The following is a 20,903-nucleotide window of genomic DNA, read 5'->3' on the forward strand; positions in this document are numbered from 1 at the left end:
AGCATGCCAGGCCTCCCTGTCTGTCACCAGCTCAAACTCATGTCCATTGAGTCAGTGATGATATCCATAAACCTGTTAGAATGAGTGAAGTTGCTCAGTCGTGTCCGACTTTTTGTGACCCCATGGACTGTAGCCTACCAGGCTTCTCCATCCATGGGATTCTCCAGGCAAGAGTACTGGAGTGGGTTGCCATTTCCTTCTCCCCTATTAGAATAGCAAAAATTTAAAAGAATGATAACATCAAATGCTGGCAAGGATATGGAGCAATAGGAACTCTCATTCATTGCTGGTGGGGATGCAGAATGGTTCAGCTACTTTATAAGACAATTTGGTGTTTCTTACAAAACTAAACACATTCTTAGCATCCAGCAATTGAGATCCTTGGTACTTACCCAAAGGCTGAAAATTTGTGTCCACAGACAAACCTACACATGTTTATAGCCAGGGCAACACTTTGATTTTTTAGAAGTCCTGTTTGGATGGTTCTTGGAGGCACCTAGTTAAGGGTTTCTGAAATATGAAGAAAATACTGTCTGGTCATAAACTTAGCTTCATCTTTAGACCATGTTTTCCTGACAGTGTCCTTAATTTGTTCTTTTCCCAAAGTCATTTTTACTTAGCACTCTTTACTATTTTTAGAAATTGATAGTTTTCAAACCAAACAATTCCTGGGTTCTTTGTATTTAACAATCCTTTCTTTAGCTCATCTCTCTCCTGTTGTATTTTACTATAAATGCCTGTAAAAACACAGGCAAAATCTGCAGTACTGTACCTGGAGATCTCCTTAGTTAAACTACCCAGCCTATAGGCACATTTTAAAAATTCTTCCATGTTCCTGTAGGTGTTAGTGTTACTAAATGTTCTGCCACTATTTAAAAAGGATTCCCCTCCTAATTTCCAATACTGTTTTTCTCACTTTCTTATGTCTTCACCACCAGCAGCCTTGAAGATCACATTTATGACGTTAACTGGAAATTTCACATTGTCTTTTTGTGTGTGTATGTGTGTTACTAGAGTATATTATTTGAATCATTTCTTCTGTTGGGGTCCCCAAAAAGTTCAGTCCTGTGCCTACTCTCACAGAGCTTACAGTAAGCTTACTGGTAAAAGTAATTATTATGAATGAGATGAATTTTATAGGGGAAGGGGACTTAACCTTATCTGAAAAGGGGAAGGGGCAGCAAACAAGGCTCCTCTGAGAAAGTAACTTTCAAATTTACAGCTGAAGACTGTGTAGAAGTTATCTAGATGAAAAGGGGGCATGGAAATGTTGACGGTAGGTCATGTGTAAAAATTTTAAAGCATGCTCTTGAGTACATGAAAGAATGCATACATGGAGCATGAAAAAAAGGGCTAAAATCAGGATGGCGATTAGAAACTGTATTAGGTAGAACCCTATCATTCATCCTGGGGAATTTTTCCTTTATTCTAAGAGCAATGAGCTACTCAGTGGTTTCTAGGCAAGGCAGGAAATCAGGAGCTGATTGGGTGATAGTTTAGATGGGGGCATGAGTGAATGCAAGGAGACCAGTAGGATGCTACTAACGAATCTGAAGTGAAAAATGATGTTTGCTTAGATGAGGGTGTTGGTGTAAATGAAAAGAAGTGGGCTATTTTAGATACATGTAAAAAATAAAAGCAACCAAGATTTAGTATTTTGATGGGATGTGTATTATAAGGGAAAATGAAATAAAGTTCTCTTCTCTCTGGATTAAGCACCAAGATTTTGATGGGATGTGTATTATAAGGGAAAATGAAATAAAGTTCTCTTCTCTCTGGATTAAGCATAATGAAAGTGAAGCTGCTCAGTCGTGTCCAACTCTTTGTGACCCTATGGGCTAGCCCACCAGGCTCCTCTGTCCATGTGAATTCTCCAGGCAAGAATACTGGAGTGTGTTGCCATTTCCTTCTCTAGGGTATCTTCCTGACCCAGGGATGGAACCCGGGTCTCCCACATTGCAGGCAGACTCTTTACCCTCTGAGCCACCAGGGAAGCATGATAGTGGTGCCATTTACTAAGAGGAGAATTTAGATAAGGAACATATTTGGGGTGAAGGCAGGGAGAAGAATTTGACTTCACTTATAGATGTGTTTGGTAGTTGCTACCTCTGATACACCTAGAGGGAGATCTGTTTACACCTGAACATAGGGCTGAGTGTGTGTTAATATGTTTTCTTATTAAAACATACTGCTTAAAAAACAAATACCACTTTTGTATTTGTTATAGTCCCTTCTCGGCTATAGCCACCTTGGGCTTCCCAGGTGGCTCAGTGGTAATGAATCCTGCCAAGCAGGAGACCCAGGTTTGATCCCTGGGTCAGGTAGATCCCCTGGAGAAGAAAATGACGACCCACTCGAGTATTGCCTGGGAAATCCCAGGACAGAGGAGCCTGCCCTGGGGTGGCAAAGAGTGAGACACAGCTTAGTGACCGAAACCGCCAGTGCGTATTTCCTTCTCACTATGAATGCATTGATATTCCTTCTGTTTCCTCTACTCTTTTATTAGCTTTGGTGGAGGATGTCAAATGTATTAGTATTTTCCAAGCAATAACTTTTGGGTTTTATTATTCTTCCTACTGTCTTCTTATATATGAATTTAGTAATTCTTGATCCTATCTTTGTTAATTCTTTTCTTCTCATATCCTTGCCTTATTTGAGGACACATGAGTTGAATGCTTCATTCATGTAAACATTTGTACATTTTGAAGATGCAAATTTACCATGAACCCTGAATTCAGATTTGGAGCGATCTATTAGATTTTGTTTACTTTAAAGTTAATTTACTGTGTAAAATTTAAATGACCATTTCAAAGAGAATAATAGAGAAAAGAATGATGTATTCAGAATAATTATATCCATATATGCAGATAAATTAGCATATTTTAGTTTTGGAACTATCAAAAATAATAATCATTAAGAAGTATACTAATTGTCCACAGCATTCATTTATACAAGTATATTGGAGCAGAAATGGCATGATAGACTTCAAGTATCGCCTATACTAGTGAGGCACTGGCCCCACCCAGGCCATTAAACAGGAAGAGTTTCAGGACTTCCCGTTATGCTGAAGCCAAACCTAACTAAAGCCCAATGCCACTGTCGCTATTGAAGATATTTTCTCTCCTTAATGTCTAGAGCACAGGTCCATAGAGGCAGAAGAATGGTGCAGTATAGCAGCTCTCAGTTTTATCAGAGCCAGTGCCTACCTTTATTAACAATTTTTAGTTTAAAAAATTATTACTGTCTTGAAATGAGATTCTTAGTAATGCAATCTACCTAGTCATATTTCTTTTTTAAAAAAATCAATATTCTTAATTCTCTAGCAGTAATATAATGGAAAACATATGAAAGGAAGCTAATTTACAATAAAATAATTCTTCAATATGTAAATGCTCCGAAAAGTGCTACAGTAGAGGACATAAAAAAGGTAGTCAGATGTTTGCATATTCGGATGTTGAGTAAGTCCAGATTTAAGAGAAACAAGACAGTACTCAACCAGATACTGTAAATCCCAACACTGAAGTCCAACAAATGTAATTACTTTCAATGCAGTATCAGGTTATTTAAAGGTCAATGAAATGATTAAAACAAGCTGCAGGGAACCTTCTGAGATTTCCTGGGTTTGCCGCACGGGTCAAAGCTGTTGCATCCCTAGTGTCCTTTGGAGCCTCCTGGTGGCAATTGCCCTGCTCCAGCTTAATACTGATGGGAAGAATTCCAGATCCTACTCTTTCAATTTTCCTTTTTACTGGGTTGTAACATCTTACTGATTCCCTCATGAATTAATGAGCTAAATGAAATATTTGCTGTGTGTTCATTTTATTTTTAGATGAGAGTCATGCTTTTTTATCTCCTAAAAAACTAATCACTTGGCACTATCATCCCCCCAAAAGTCATGTTATATTCCACAAATTGCTGAGTGACCTGATGGATGGGAAAAGACTGAGGATCGGGGATGGAGGAGATAGAATGCACAGGAATTCATGGCCTGAGTACCTGTCAGAACCACAGACAGCAGCAGGGCACACTGCAAACGCACAAAAGCAAGGCATGACTGGCTGCTTGTATCTGGTGTCAATCCTTAGACACCAGGTGGGATAAGCCTGGAATCATTGCAAGTCTCAGAGACAGACACACCTCCTATTTCCAATGCCAGGAATTCCATGAGTTTCCTCTTAGGTGAGAAGTTTCCAAGAAAAAAATACAGAAAATGGAGCAAGAAGTTTTCCAAAGCAAATGGAGTTAAGCTTCAATAAACTAAACTTTAAAATAATTTTCTAAGTTACTCCGCATGAGTGAGTGATTTTTTTTCTACCACTGAATGGAAATAGAACCTCAGAAGATCAAATTCAGTTATCAAGAAAGTTACATTTTTGCACCTCCAGTATGTAAAAGGCATTTTTGTAAGGCAAACATTGGATTATGGCATGCATATTATAACCTGTTTTTCTCCCTTATTTTGGACTGCTTTCATGCATATGGATATACACGTATCTCAACTTTTAAACTGCTGCATCATATCCACTGAGTGCATGAACTGTAATTAAAATAATGCTTGGTGAACATTTAACTGGAATAAAAATGCTGGAATAAAACACTCCAGAATCCTTAAAAAATGCTGGAATCCGTATGGATCTTTGCACACTTTTCTACTTCCATAAGATAAATTTCTGGAAGTGAAATTGCTGATACAATGATTGAATATGGGCATTCGATTTTTGATTCCACTTAACTGGATGTCCATGAAGATGTCCAGTTAGAGAGCCTATTTCCCCCATGCATTCATAAATATTGGTCCTTAGGCATCTTTTGATTCTTAGCAAAATTGTAGGTGTTTAACCATTTCTAACTTTAATTTTTATTTCTTCATTTACTGATGAGATTGATGGTTTTTCCCTAAGTTTCTTATTTTTCTTTGCATACTTTTTTTCAGTTGCTGGTCATTTTAATTTGGAAGTTGTTACACTAACCTTTTGTCTTTTTGTCTTTTACATATCAAAGCTAAATTTTCCTAGCTTTGAATGTAATGCCTTTGGCTATATTCATTTCCCTTAAACAATTCTGTAGTATTTTCATTTATAGTTTCTGAATTTTGTGACACGATTAGAGATATTTTGTCCTCCATCATTTTATAAATACATCTGAACACCTTTTGTTCCATGTACTTTGTGCTTCTACTATTTTTAGTGTAAAATACTCGACCTTACTGCAGTTTTTAAGTGTATGGTAGGAGGTGAAGATGTACCTTTATTTTTTTCAAAAATAAAGTCAACTTTTGTAACATCAATGGTGCAATTGTTCATATATGTACAAATAAATATATTTATTTATAAATATACATGCACATGGAGAAAGAGAAAGGATGAGAAAGAAAAAGACTGTTGCTCTCAACTCTTTTAAATAATTTATATATAATAATATTTGTTTTAATTATTACAATGTTAAATGTTTTAATATAAGATGCTCATACTATTCCTGTGTCAATATTTTCCCAATGTTCTTGAACATTTTTTCTATATACAACTTAGAATTAACGTGTCTAATCCCAAAGTACCTTGAAAAGTATGTGAGATCTTTGCTAGATAGAGATCTATGTTTTCTTTCTAATTAAATTTGTGACTGGTGTATTTAATTTAATATAAACTATCCTCTTTCACTTTAGGTATCACATTCAGATGGTTTGCTCTTGTGTCTGTTGTTATTGTGATTTTGGCCAAATTAAATGTGTATGGCGCAGACATTGTTGGATCATTTTTTTATATCAACTTGATAGCACAGAATTTTTTGTTTGTTTTTGAATTTAGACTTCTCCAAATGTTAGTATTTCTGGGCCTGCTGTTTCTTAATTCGTTTGCTAGCTCTGCATTATTTTGTTTTGGGTATGCAGTTTATAGGAGCTTTCCAGGTGGCTCAGTGGTGAAAGAATCCACCTGTCAATGCAGGAGACACGGGTTTGATCCCTGGGTCAGAAAGATCCTCTAGAGGAGGAAATGACAAGCCACTCCAGTATTCTTGCCTGGAAAACCCCATGGACAGAGGAGCCTGGCAGGTTACAGTCCATGGGGTTGCAAAGAGTCGGACGCGACTGATCGTGCATGGACATACAGTTTATAAACAGTAAAAACTTTAGTTTTGCTTTGCTATTCATTCCATGAGGTTTTGTATAATAGAGTTATTTAGTTGATTCTTTTTTTTTTTTTTCTACTATGCTTTTATATATCCTTATTTTTCTTTGTTCTAATTTTCCATCTTGAAATTATAATGCTTTTCTAATCTCTTTGAATATTTTTAAGACCTATTAACTTTTATTAATAAAAAAAAAGTTTCTCTTTTCCAAGTTCAGAAGTTTATTAGTTTTACTTCCTTCCTACTCTTTTCTCTGAAATTCTCGATCTATTAAAAATCAGCCTATTTATTTTCAGATCTTTTTCATAATGCAGTTTTTCTTTGAAGGATCTTTGCTAACATATGCCAACAAGTCCTTGAAAGTGGTATTTACTAATTATATAGCTCATTGGCTTTTTTATTTTTATTTATTTTTTTCCTGGGCAAATGTTATTTATTTATTTATTTTTAGTATAAATTTATTTATTTTAATTGGAGGCTAATTACTTTAAAATATTGTATTGGTTTTGCCATACATCAACATGAATCCACCATGGGTGTACATGTGTTCCCCATCCTGAACCCCCCTCCCACCTCCCTCCCCATCCCATCCCTCAGGGTCATCCCAGTGCACCAGCCCTGAGCATTCTGTATCATGCATCGAGCCTGGACTGGTGATTCGTTTCACATATGATAATATACATGTTTGAATGCCATTCTTCCAAATCATCCAACCCTCGCCCTCTCCCACAGAGTCCAAAAGACTGCTCTATACATCTGTGTCTCTTTTGCTGTCTCGCATACAGGGTTATCGTTACCATCTTTCTAAATTCTATATATATGTGTTATTATACTGTCTTGGTGCTTTTTTATACTATGTCTTCCTCTTTTTTTACTTATTTGTGCTGAATCATTTTTCTTTGGGTTTCCATGAATGATATTTTTCTTCCTGGAGGCGTACTTTTCGTGTGAAACCACGTTTCATTTTTCCTCTCACATCAACATTTTTTTGGCCAAGTTTACAATTCTTGAGCAATAATCTTTTTTTGTAAGAAATTTTTAAGCATTGCTCAGTTATCTCTAGCATAGAGTGTTGTAGGAGTGATAAATGATGCCAATCTGTAACATTATTATTAAGTGTAGGATATAATCTTTATTTTAGAATTGGGAAGTCAGGAGCCTTTATCTTAGTATCTTTTTTCTAAATGTCTTTTGTAGGCTTGAGAAGAAATCATATTTTCTAATAGTTGAATGCAAGATTTCATGTTTTCTTTGGGTCTACTATATTCATTATATTTTAATATATTTGATAGTTTGCTGTTTTCTGCTTTTTCTGTCCATAATTGAGAAAGATGTATGTAGGTCTACTTTGATTGTGTGTTTTTCCTGCAGCTGGGGGTGGGGTCTGTCCATTTCTACTTTATGTATTTTGAGGCTATTTTATTAGAGTATTCATATTGAAAAAGATCTTCCTAGTGAATTAAATCTATCAGTATGTAGCAATTTCCCCCCAGTAGCTCAGCAATAAAGAATCCACCTGCAATACAGGAGACCCAGGAGACATGGGTTCAATTTCTGGGTTGGAAAGATGCCCCGGAGGAGGAAATGGCAACCCACTCCAGAATTCTTGCCAGAAAAAATCCCATGGATGGAGGAACCTGGTGGGCTACAGTCCATAGGATTGCAAAGAGTCAGGCATGACAGAGCATGCGGCAATAATGCTTTTTAACGTGTGTTTTTACATTTGATATTGAATGCTTCTTTACCATTTCTTCTCAGGATTCAGTGAGTCTTTCTAATGTAAACCTCAGTTAGCTCAGATAAAATTTCTTCTACTGTTTCCTTCATGCACTCTGTAGTTTCCTGACAGACCTAATTATACACATGTTGGGCCATCGTCATCTATTATTCATATTACTGAGCATTTCTCTTAGGTTTCACATAATGTCTTTTAGTTGCTCTAAATTCTGTAATAATTCTACTAGAATGAAGGCTCTATGGGAGCAGGGCTTTGTTTGTTTCTTATATCCCCAGTGTCTGGATATAAACCAGAAGAGAGAGCAGAGAAAATGCTTAAATAATATCTACTGAATGAATTGTTGGTGTGCTTATTCTAATTTGTTTTCAGCAGTCTAATGTTAACTCTGATATTTCTGGCCTCTATTACCTATTTTTAAATTTGATCAATCATCTTTTTTTTTTTTCCCCAACAAGAACTCCTTCTTGTTCTCTGATTACTCCTTTTCCCATAGAGCCCTACATTAATTCTATGCATCCATATAATCTATTAATTTGCACTGAAAATACACTTTATGTTTTTTTTTTAAGTTTTTTTCCTTTTCTTTTTTTGTTAACCATTTCTCCAGGAGAAGTTGCTTAAACACTAAGCTAGTGACCCAGTTTATTGCAAGGTACTTTGATGAATATCTTTATCAGTGAAGGGTAAGCTTGATCTGACCTGTGCTCTTTCAAGGATTGTACATGTCATTTTGTGTGTGTGTCCCAAGTGTGGCTCAGTCTGATTGGCTACTGACTGAAAGAGTCTGAGAACAAGCTTTTCTCTGGGTATGGTTAATGGATGGAGATTCTAGAATTCATGCAGTGTCAATTTCCAATCAGAATTATTGAACTTCACCATTCCTCCAAGTCTTGCTACTACAATAAAGTTGAGGAAAAGGAGACAACATTTAAAGCTTTGAGGGCATAGTGTTCTTTAATGAAGAGAACTTCATGCTGGGATAGAATGTTAGACATGCCGCCACTCTTTAAAGACAGAGGACTTGAAAGAGAGGTGCCCGGGCCTTTCGCTGCAGTGGCCTCTCCTGCTGCGGAGCACAGGCACCAGAGCATGGGCTCAGTAGTTGCTGTCATGGCTTGGTTTCCCTGCTGCATGTGGGATCTTCCTGCACTGGCAGGTGGATTCCTACCCCACTGGACCACCAGAAAATCCCAGTAGCCAAGCTCTGACTCCAACTCTATCCACCAGAGGTGGGGTGGAGACTCATTCCTTCGTGTAGACTGAGGAGAAGAGGGACATCTAGTGGTAGTCTGTAACTAGGAGGACCGTTGCTGAAAGCGTTAGTTGCTCAGTCCTATGGACTCTTCGTAACACCGTGGACTGTATTCACCAGGTTCCTCTGTCCATGGGATATCCCAAGCAAGAATACTGGAGTGTATAGCTATTTTCTTTGCCAGGGAATCTTCCTGACCCAGGTATCGAACCCAGGTTTCCTGCATTGGTAGGTGGATTCTTCATCATCTGAACACCAGGTAAGCCCCTAGGACGACTGTTACTTTGGTGCCAAATATCAGAGAGCTCCTGGAATGACATTGCATTAAATACCGAGCCAACTGTGTTTGCGTCTCAGAAATTTGTCCATCCACCAGCATCAAGTTGAGTTGAGTGGAGGGAGCTGTGGTGGTCCACCTGGAAGCCTCCAGAAGCACATGGCAAGGCTGAACCCCAATCCCCAATAGAAGAGAGGGAAAGCTAGGTTGTAAATAAAAAGAACTTCTGGGATGCCCACTTAATATAAGAATTTTCTTGTGTATGTATATATGTGAGTGTTGAGGGGGGTGTAATTTTGACAAGGAGGAAGAGAGACATAGTAAAAAATTATTGGTCTATGTAAATCATTTCCAAATCCCATCTTACCCAAGAGAAAGCTCTTGTCTCACTTGGTTATTCCTGATCTTCTCTCTGAGAAGCATTTTTCTCTGTATTACGAGCTTCTGGAAAGAGTGAAAGGGCAAAGAAAACTCTTAGGGTTGAAGATGAAAAGGGGAGAAGAATTCAGGGGAAAAGATATGAAGTTAATCTCCATAGGAAAAGAAAAGATACACATGTTGATTTGGGTACAGCTGTTTGCTTTTCCTCTGTTTTGAGTTGCATGTTTAAGATTGAAACTTTTTAATTATTGTTTTTGGCTGTTTCAAGTGTGTTTCCTTGAAGATGACATTGTATCCAGGAGCCAAATCCATTTGGGTCCAAGATTCACATTAGTTTCAGCTTCTGTCCTTGCTGCCATATTCCCACTGCTGCTTATTCTTAACCTGAGTTCAGAACTCTGTCTCTTTCCAGAAATGGTTCTCTAAATCTCAGCACACGGACCTCTGACTCTGACCTCTTTGTCTCTATCTTAAGAAGAGCCTGACCCTTGACTCCCCAGCTCTCACTTTGGCCCATCTCCAAACTCTTCCTGCCAAATCCAGTCCTGATCCTCTCTTCTCCATTCTACTCACAGTGTTTTTCTTCAGACTGTTCTGTAGGCTCGGGAGGGTGAGAGGCATGTTCCTGTCCCATTGTTTTATGATTTTACTCTATTTCCTTTCATTAGTCCCCAAAGAGAATCTTTTCTTAAAAAGCACTCTTTTTAGCAAAGTTCTTTTCTAAATAGCTATTTTGTTATTCCTACAGCAATCTCATACTAATTCCTTTGTTATTATAAGATGGTTGTTCTGTAAATAGATTACTTCTAATCTGTTATTTGGAACAGATTTCTTTTTTTTTTTAATTGTTTGAATTTTATTACATATTACTTCTTTTTTTTATTTTATTTTATTTTTAAACTTTACAATATTGTATTAGTTTTGCCAAATATCGAAATGAATCCGCCACAGGTATACATGTGTTCCCCATCCTGAACCCTCCTCCCTCCTCCCTCCCCATACCATCCCTCTGGGTCGTCCCAGTGCTCTAGCCCCAAGCATCCAGTATCGTGCATCGAACCTGGACTGGCATCTCGTTTCATACATGATATTTTACATGTTTCAATGTCATTCTCCCAAATCTTCACACCCTCTCCCTCTCCCACAGAGTCCATAAGACTGATCTATACATCAGTGTCTCTTTTGCTGTCTCGTACACAGGGTTATTGTTACCATCTTTCTAAATTCCATATATATGCGTTAGTATACTGTACTGGTGTTTTTCTTTCTGGCTTACAGATTTCTATTAGCACAAAGATTGTATTGATTACATAGCATTATGCCAATTTTGTGATATCCCATAAAAGGAATTGACTTTGGAAGAGAAAGATATCTTTGCTTTCTTTCTCTCCCCATGCCATCTACATTCTGTCTTACAGACAAGTGATGCTGGGGATTGATGCTGGGGATATTTGCATCAATATTGAGTATTCTTTTTCGATAGCTTCAATTTAATACCAGTGGGGAGCTATTCACAGGTATTCGGAAAAAAATTCATTTCTCTCCTGGCAAACAAAACCTCAGAGGCAAAGCCAAACAGAGCAGGTGAGTTCAATTTAAATAAAAAAGCTAATGGACCATTTTAACGTCAAGCCTGTGAAGGGTTACATGGGATTGGGACCAGCTGCTTTCTCTCATGCTTGTTAAAAAGCAGGAACGGGAGCAGATAGTACAGGGTCTACCAAACAGGAAGGCTTGGCTTTGGAGAAGCAATCTGAAAATTCATCCTCTGCAAATAGAATGAGAAGGAAGTTTCCAGACTCTGTGTATAAGCACTCAGAGTACTTTTGCTGATGAGCTATTTCAAGACCTTCGGCTGAACACTCAGGTATGTCCCATGTTTAATCAAAACAAAAAAAACAGTCCTCAATCTGTAACTGGCATGTAATAGAATTAAACAGTCATCTTCTCAATTGCAATGTGTTGGAAGAATGGTAGTCTGTGTGGAGTCCAGAAATTGAAAGCCAGAGAGTGAGTCATGTATCTCCAACCCAGTTTGGAGATGGGACCACGTCGACTGAAATGAGAGAAGTGGAGTCCGTGATAGGAGTATCTCTATGGGGAGACTTCACGCTTCTTTGTTCTGGTTCAGTGCTCACTGAGAAACTTTTTAAACTTTCAGCATTTACTTGTAGATGCTGCTTTATGCGAGTTACATTTTTACACGGACTGTTTTGAAAAATAGAAATTTTGAAACTGACTCTTCGCTTCACTTGTCTAACAGCTATTTTGGGCATGTGTTTTTTTTTTTTCCAGTTTGTTTTCTAGGAATATGTGTGAGCCATTTTGTTTTCTGTTTTTTTTTTTTTCCCACTGGATGTTCTAGCAGAAGCGTGTCCCATACAGCCAAAACATTTTCCTAACTACCGCTTTAAATATTACTGCACAAATATCACAAAAGAACTCCGGCAAATACACAATTTTTGCACCAGCACATGAAAAGTTCCACAGTAGAGGTTGTCCATCTCAGCGTGAGTCTCCCTGTGCCTGGGGCTAGCTCCCTGAAGCAATGCAGCAATGATGCTTTATGACTCTAAGAATTGGGTACCAAGGTGCCTGATGCCAAACTCATTCTGGGGGTCCTCTGCCTGTGTATTCATCCGGGTTTGGTGATGAGTTTGGACCATGACTGATCTTTTTGATTTAGCATCTCCACAAAACAGTGCGTTGGAGATTTCTGCTCTGACTGACAAATCTCCAAGCTACCATCACCCCTGCAAGGTACAGACTTTTTGGAATACTGAGAGCTCATTGGAGTCTAATGCCCAGCCCCTGACCTTGTGGCAAGGACAAGCTCAGATAAGAGAACTGGGAAAATAAAAGTATTTTTGCTTGTGAAGTTTTTTGAGTTACTCCACACTTCAAAAGAGCTGGGATCCCTAAATAACCAAGGTTAAATTAGCTTTTTAATGGCAGGAAAATATGTTTATTCACTTGATTATTGTCTATAAATAAAGGTTTGCATATACATGTAGGCATCAGTCTTGTAAAAGTCAAGGGTAAAATTGTTTTGAATAGAGAGTTAATAAACTAGAGAATTCAAGTCTTCCTGTATTTGTTCAAGTTCACCCTTCCTAGCAATGCTAGGCAGGGTGTTCTTGTTTTTAAAAAATTATTTTATGTATTTTTGGTTGCGCTGGGTCCTCGTTGCTGTGCAGGCTTTCTCTAGTTGTGCGGAGTGGGGACTACTCCCTAGTTATGGCTCAGTGGTTGTGGCATACTGGCTTAGTTGCCCCAAAGCATGTGGGGTCTTCCTGGATCAAGGATTGAACCTGCGTCTCCTACACTGCCAGGCAGATTCTTCATCACCGAGCCACCAGGAAAGGCCCTGTTCTTGGCCTTCAAAAAGAAAACAACTTAGAATGCAGAGAGGAGTTTTTTCCCCTCTGGCTGGAGTCTGTGATACGCTTAGTGGTAATACTGGCAGCTGGGCCATTTTGCTTTCTTATTTGTCTTGGAGAAAAACGGGCCAAGAGTGTGCAAGGATGCTCTGAGAGGACAAAGAAGAGACAAACCGCACTGGTTTATTAGTTAATCTATTGCTATAACGCTGCCTAACAAGCGCCCACAAAATCTCACTTCCATTTAACAGTGAGAACTTATCTCGCAGGTCTGTGGGTCCTCTGAGGGTTAGCTGATCAAAACTGGGCTTGGATCAGCTCACTGCAGAAGTCTGACTCCATGAGTTTCTCCTGCTGCTATGGAAACAGGGTCAGACATGTTCTTCTCGTACTGATGTCAGAAGTTTTTTTAAACGGACAAGGAACTGTCCCGTTATCAGCTCTGCTTCTATGTTATTGGCTGAAGGAAGGCACAAAGCTGCCCTCAGAATTAAAGTCCTTTGTTCATGCTGAAGCCATGGCAAAAATGTCAACGCACTAAATGGTGAAGAACTTTGAGCAGGAATGTAACCTGTCACACTGAGGCTAAGGGAAGACTTTTTGCTAAAGGGATGAATGAACTGTTCTAGGAAGATGAGAGAAGAGTAAGCGTAGGGTTTTGGAATGAGATTGCAACAGAAGGAAGAGAGAGTTGGTGGACAAGTGTGCATGGAACAGCATGATGTGTTTGGGAAAATAGAGGTAATTCCTGGAGGGGCAAAGAAATGTGGGTAGGTGACTACAGATGAAGTTCTAGAGATAGGATGAGGGCAGACCATGCAGGAACTGGTGTACAAAATAAGGGAGCTGAAATAATTATAGAGCCATGGAAAGACAATGAAGAGCCTTAGATTTGCCTTTGATAAAGTTAAGGAGTATGTAGGAAAAATTAGCATGATTCAGAAAGGTGTTAGGGAGATGAGTAGAGAGAAGGAGATGTCATAAAATCTTGAACTAAGGCAGTGGGGGTGGGGATGAGGAGGAGTAAAAGGATATTAACAAGGTGGAATTCACAAGACTTGACAGTCTGGTTGTTGGGACTGTAAAAAGAGGCCTTAATTCTCAAACCTGGCTATTCAAAGGACCATCCACAGGCCAGCAGCATCATCCTCACCTGGGGAACTTGTTTTCAGATTTGGACAGAGTGGGAGGCATGAGGGTAGATGTTTATTTAACTATTCTGGGATCTGTTGTGTTTTAAGTCTCTATGGCTTGTTCCAGTGGAGATATCCTGTCTACCATTCTGGGTCTCAGGATAAAGATCTGGGACTTGAATCTGTGAATTTGGATGAGGCTACCTGGAGAAACGGAGAAGGCGATGGCACCCCACTCCAGTACTCTTGCCTGGAAAATCCCATGGATGGAGGAGCCTGGTAGGCTGCAGTCCATGGGGTCGCGAAGAGTCGGACACAACTGAGTGACTTCACTTTCACTTTTCACTTTCATGCATTGGAGAAGGAAATGGCAACCCACTCCAGTGTTCTTGCCTGGAGAATCCCAGGGACAGGGGAGCCTGGTGGGCTGCTGTCTATGGGGTCGCACAAAGTCGGACACGACTGAAGCAACTTAGCAGCAGCAGCAGCACCTGGAGAAAGGATTTTAACCCAAGTAACTGAGTGCTGAAGTCAGATCCTCGATGTGAGAAGTGAGCTAATGAATAAGAAGAATCATCTGACAGATGGGAGGAGAATCAGAAAGGTGGTGGTCTGTAAACCCAAGGGGGAAAGGGGATTGGCAGGGTCCAGAGCCTTGGAAAGTTTAAGTGAGATTTTTAATAAAAGGATCTATTATACTTGAAAACCGGCAGGTTATTGTTGACATTTATGAGGATAATTTTAGGTGAATGGGGGGTTAAGTGGCTCAGCTAAGATTATACATGGTATTTAAATGGATAATCTGAGATTCAGACTAGGGTTCTCGCCCCAAGTCAGTTTTCATCCTGTGCACCTCAGCTATTGATCTGTTTCTGAAGGTAAATTAATATATTGACAACTTAGCACAGAAGCCGTTATGGGAGGGAGGAGATAAAGATGCATAAATGACAATTTATCAAAAAAATATCTGGTAAGTTCATTAGGTCGAAGCTCTTGAAAGTCCTAATTGCCTCTAGTTGAACAGATACGTTTGGGCTCCAGGACAGGCAAAGCCATGGATTCCCATCAGTCTGGATCCCTAGTGATGCCCGCAGTCTGTAAGATGTTTCAAGATATTGTCACTCTGTAGCTTCCTCAGTCACATGGACATTAAAGGAAGGGCCCTTTCTCTACACTCCTGGAGGTTTTGATTAGTAAGTCAGGGAAGAAGGGAATATGTATTGTTGCCCCTTAGCTTTTCCACTCTTCTTTGCAAAAGTTCTTCCTTTTCCCACTTGGGTGATAAATCCTATAACTAATAAAATGTTTAAATCACTGTAACTTAAAGATTCATGAAGAATCCTCTTCTCTTCCTTCTAGCTGAAATACTGAAACACAAAAATAAATGATCCATCTAACATTGTGGTTTCAAGTATTTTTCTGGGCAAAATAAACAGGGAAAAAGAATGTAAAGAATCTTAGCTGGGATGCATTCTTGTGAGGTGAAGCAGGACTTAATGATTACAGGGACTGTACAGGCTGAAAGACAGATTTGAGCCCTAAGATGACTCTCGGGCCAATCCCACACACATTTATCCTGTATTATTTTTCATAATGTTCTGTGAAGTTTCTTAGATTACTGGAATGTTGTATTACTGAAAATGATTTAGAAGTTGATTTTCTAGTATTTTTCTACTTATGTAATCTATTCTCTAGAAATAATTTTTTGCATTTTCTTTTTCAAAAGAAACTTCAATTTTTTTCTTTTTACTGACTTACTGCACTGGATGAAACTTCTAGAATAAATTTATTAGGGTAATTATAATGGACATGTTTTATTCTTTATTACTTATGTATTACTTCATTGTGTCATTATGAGGTATTGTATCTACTTGAGATGGTGTGTAAGCATTCTTCTATGCTTGTTCAGGAATTTTTTCAATCTTTTTTCCCCACTGGAAATGGATATTCAATTCAGTTCAGTTCAGTCACTCAATCGTGTCCAACTCTTTGCGACCCCATGAACCACAGCACGCCAGGCCTCCCTGTCCATCACCAACTCCCGGAGTCCACCCAAACCCATGTCCATCGAGTCAGTGATGCCATCCAACCATTTCATCCTCTGTTGTCTCCTTCTCCTCCTGCCTTCAATCTTTCCCAGCATCAGGGTCTTTTCAAATGAGTTAACTCTTCGCATCAGGTAGCCAAAGTATTGGAATTTCAGCTTCAACATCAGTCCTTCCATTGAACACCTAAAGGACTGATCTCCTTTAGGATGGACTGGTTGGATCTCCTTGCCATCCAAGAGACTTTCAAGAGTCTTCTCCAACACCACAGTTCAAAAGCATCAATTCTTTGGCACTCAGCTGTCTTCACAGTCCAACTCTCACATCCATACATGACCACTGGAAAAACCATAGCCTTGACTAGATGGACCTTTGTTGGCAAAGTAATGTCTCTGCTTTTGAATATGCTGTCTAGATTGGGCATAACTTTCTTTCGAAGGAGTAAGCGTCTTTTAATTTCACAGCTACAATCACCACCTGCAGTGATTTTGGAGTCCAGAAAAATAAAGTCAGCCACTGTTTCCACTGTTTCCCCATCTATTTGCTGTGAAGTGATGGGACCAGATGCCATGATCTTCGTTTTCTGAATGTTGAGCTTTAAGCCAACTTTTTCACTCTCCACTTTCACTTTCATCAAGAGGCTCTTTACTTCTTCACTTTGTGCCATAAGTATGGTGTCATCTGCATATCTGAGGGTATTGATATTTCTTCCAGCAATCTTGATTCCAGCTTGTGCTTCTTCCAGCCCAGCGTTTCTCGTGATATATTCTGCATATAAGTTAAATAAGCAGGGTGACAATATACAGCCTTGACATACTCCTTTTCCTATTTGGAACCAGTCTATTGTTCCATGTCCAGTTCTAACTGTTGCTTCTTGACCTGCATACAGGTTTTTCAAGAGGCAGGTCAGGTGGTCTGGTATTCCTATCTCTTTCAGAATTGTCCACAGTTTATTGTGATCCACATGGTCAAAGGCTTTGGCATAGTCAATAAGGCAGAAATAGATGTTTTTCTGGAACTCTCTTGATTTTTCCATGATCCAGTGGATGTTGGCAATTTGATCTTTGGTTCCTCTGCCTTGTCTAAAACCAGCTTGAACGTCTGGAAGTTCACGGTTCATGTATTGCTGAAGCCTGTCTTGGAGAATTTTAAGCATTACTTTACTAGCATGTGAGGTAAGTGCAATTGTGTGGTAGTTTGAGCATTCTTTGGCATTGCCTTTCTTATTGTTGGAATGAAAACTGACCTTTTCCAGTGCTGTGGCCACTGCTGGGTTTTCCAAATTTGCTGGCATATTGAGTACAGCACTTTCACAGCGTCATCTTTCAGGATTTGAAATAGCTCAGCTGGAATTCTATTACCTGCACTAGCTTTGTTCATAGTGATGCTTTCTAAGGCCCACTTGACTTCACATTCCAGGATATCTGACTCTAGGTGAGTAATCACACCATCGTGATTATCTGGGTCATGAAGATCTTTTTTTTGTACAGTTCTGTGTATTCTTGCCACCTCTTCTTAATATCTTCTGCTTCTATTAGGTCCATACTGTTTCTGTCCTTTATTGAGCCCATCTTTGCATGAAATGTTCCCTTGGTACCTCTAATTTTCTTGAAGAGATCTCTAGTCTTTCCCATTCTATTGTTTTCCTCTATTTCTTTGCATTGATGGCTGAGGAAGGCTTTCTTATCTGTCCTTGCTATTCTTTGGAACTCTGCATTAAGATGGTTATATCTTTCCTTTTCTCCTTTGCTTTTTGCTACCCTTCTTTTCACAGCTATTTGTAAGGCCTCCTCAGACAGCCATTTTGCTGTTTTGCATTTCTTTTTCTTGGCAATGGTTTTGATTTTTGGAATAATTCCTACTTGTTCATACATTTTAATTTTGTAATATAATGTAGTGATGGTGGCATAACATCATGGTTAAGAGAAGTGCTCTGAAGGCAGGCTGCCTAATTTAAGTCCCAATTCTACTGCTGGCTGGTTATATAAACGTGGGCAAGTTTCTTAACCATCTGTGGCTCACGTTTCCTTTATCTGCGTGGGGGAATATTAGTCCCAGTCATGTAGGGTTGTTGCAGAGGTACAATAGATTTGGCGTCAAATGTTTTGTCTAGGGTGATTGGCGGAGGTGGGTGGTGACAACTGAAAGTGTGGACTTGCTTTTTGGGGTGATGAAAATGTTCCGAAATTATTTGTGATGAAGGATGCGCATGTATGTGAATGTATTAAAACCCATTGACTGGTACGCCTTAAGTAGCTGAATTGAATTGTTATTGATGTGTTGGTGCCCAGTAATTGTTAGCTAACAAGAACTTAGCATTAAAGACTGATATCAACATTAACACTGTTAGCTGTGTTTTTGCTTGTTGTTAAGATGGGGCGTCCTGCACAGGGTGCTGCTGGTGGTTGGGTGATGCCGGGTCTTGTGTTCAGTGGTTTCCTTTGTGTGAGTTCTCACTGTTTGACACTCCCTAGGCTTAGTTCTCTGGTAGTCTAGGGTCTTGAAGTCGGTTCTCCCACTCCAAAGGCTCAGGGCTTGATCTCGTCTCCCTTCTCCTCCCTTTGGCCTTTGCCCTGAGATTCTCCTTCTGTTACCTGGTCACTGTGGACGCATTGGTCTGTTTCTAGAAGACACCTTTGGAGTCCCATCTCCAAATAGAGCCACAATGGGTTTCAGAGTTTCAGCACGTGAATCGTTTTACACCTTCCTGCGAAAGGAAGAAAAACGAAACCCTTGCCTGTCAGATGGAACTGGCGCTTAACCTCTTTTGTGTGTTAGGTTCCTTCATGTAAAGTGAAAATAACAGTGTTCACCTCTTTGGTTGTTATAAAGAATAAATATATTAATACATTTAAAGCACTAAGAATAATGTCTTGTCAAATAGTACATTCTCATTATATGTTAACTTATTAAAAATATTTCTTAGCTAATATTTTACTTAGGATTTAAAAAATCTTTATTCTAAATTATATTGGTTTATCTTCCTTTATAAAAAGAAACTTCTTTTATAATAATAGATACTATGTTGTTATGTATCCATTTTAAAGTTATAAACAAGATAAAAGAAAGAAAAGGAACCTGCAATCCCATTGTTCTGAGATAGTCAATGTTATCATTTTGGTGTATAACCTTTTTTCTCCTCACTCTCATTCTATTTCCCCAAATAAATATGTGTGTGTGGTGTGTGTTTTGTTCTAGAGCATCAATTGAATATATATTACATAAATCTATTAATGAGTATAACACAGTTTATAGGAATATTTCACAAAATAGAATTATACTCCTCATACTCTTTTATCTGATTTTAAAATTCAGTGACCCCACTATGAATATCTTTTAATATCATTCATTATCCTCTAATTCTTTAAATGGATGCCTAACAGTCCACATGTATACAATAATTAGGCTATTTCATACTGAGATATTAGAGCTTTTTCCAGTTTCTATTAATATGTATCACATTGCAAGGCACAGTATATTTAAATATATCTGTATTTTGTTCTACTTTCTAACTTGGTTCTCTATTTGCAAATTCTCTGAGGGTTGTTTTGGTCTGTGTGAACTGGCCTACTCACCCTCTGTTTCTCTTCCGATGCACCTCTGGCACTGCACATGTGGGAAAGCTAAAGTCCCCTAGTATTTATTCACTTCCGTGTAGCTTACTCCTTGGAAGGAAAGTTATGACCAACCTAGACAGCGTATTGAAAAGCAGAGACATTACTTTGCCAACAAAAGTCCGTCTAGTCGAGGCTATGGTTTTTCCTGTGGTCATGTATGGATGTGGGAGTTGGACTGTAAAGAAAGCTGAGTGCCAAAGAATTGATGCTTTTGAACTGTGGTGTCGGAGAAGACTCTTGAGAGTCCCTTGGACTGCAAGGAGATCCAACCAGTCCATTCTGAAGGAGATCAGCCCTGGGTATTCATTGGAAGGACTCATGCTGAAGCTGAAACTCCAATTCTTTGGCCACCTCATGCGAAGAGATGACTCATTGGAAAAGACCCTGATGCTGGGAGGGATTGGGGAAAGGAAGAGAAGGGGACGACAGAGGATGAGATGGCAGGATGACATCACCAACTTGATAGACATGAGTTTGGGTAAACTCCGGGAGTTGGTGATGGACAGGGAGGCCTGGCGTGCTGCAATTCGTGGGGTCGCAAGGAGTCGGACACAACTGAACTGAACTAAACTGTGTAGCTAGTATTTCTGATGTGATTTAGGTTTTGTGAAAGAGATGTACTTGTATAAGACTTGACTTTGCAAGTGAATTGAATGGGGAGAAAGGTAAGGTATACGGCAAGATTTTACCAATAAAGAAAACAGCAAATGTTGTACAGTTTTAGATCTGGCAATAGTAGAAGAAATTTAGCAATTTGGCACCAACTCTCTTAGCCTAGACCCTCCATGTGGCTTTAGGAGTTATTCCCGGAAATATAGCCCATATTCTATTTTTTTTTCTAGTACTCTTAATAATTCTTTAAGCCATTTAGTACTATGCAATAAATATGCTTCTGCTTAAACTGGCTAGAGAAGATACTGGGTTTTTGTAACCAAATGTAACAAATACATATTG

At 39.0% G+C, this 20,903-nt stretch overlaps 1 long non-coding RNA gene across 1 annotated transcript in view; it reads left to right on the forward strand.

Moving 5' to 3' along the window:
• The first annotated feature begins 11,501 nt into the window (after positions 1-11,501).
• LOC138988862 (uncharacterized) overlaps positions 11,502-20,903 on the forward strand; it is a 123,291-nt gene continuing 113,889 nt past the window's right edge. Inside the window, exon 1 of the long non-coding RNA XR_011465041.1 lies at positions 11,502-11,641. This is a non-coding gene — a long non-coding RNA (uncharacterized lncRNA). The remainder of the gene's footprint in view (positions 11,642-20,903) is intronic.

The sequence above is a fragment of the Bos mutus genome, chromosome 8, assembly GCF_027580195.1.
Source record: "Bos mutus isolate GX-2022 chromosome 8, NWIPB_WYAK_1.1, whole genome shotgun sequence".
Lineage (NCBI taxonomy): Eukaryota > Metazoa > Chordata > Mammalia > Artiodactyla > Bovidae > Bos > Bos mutus.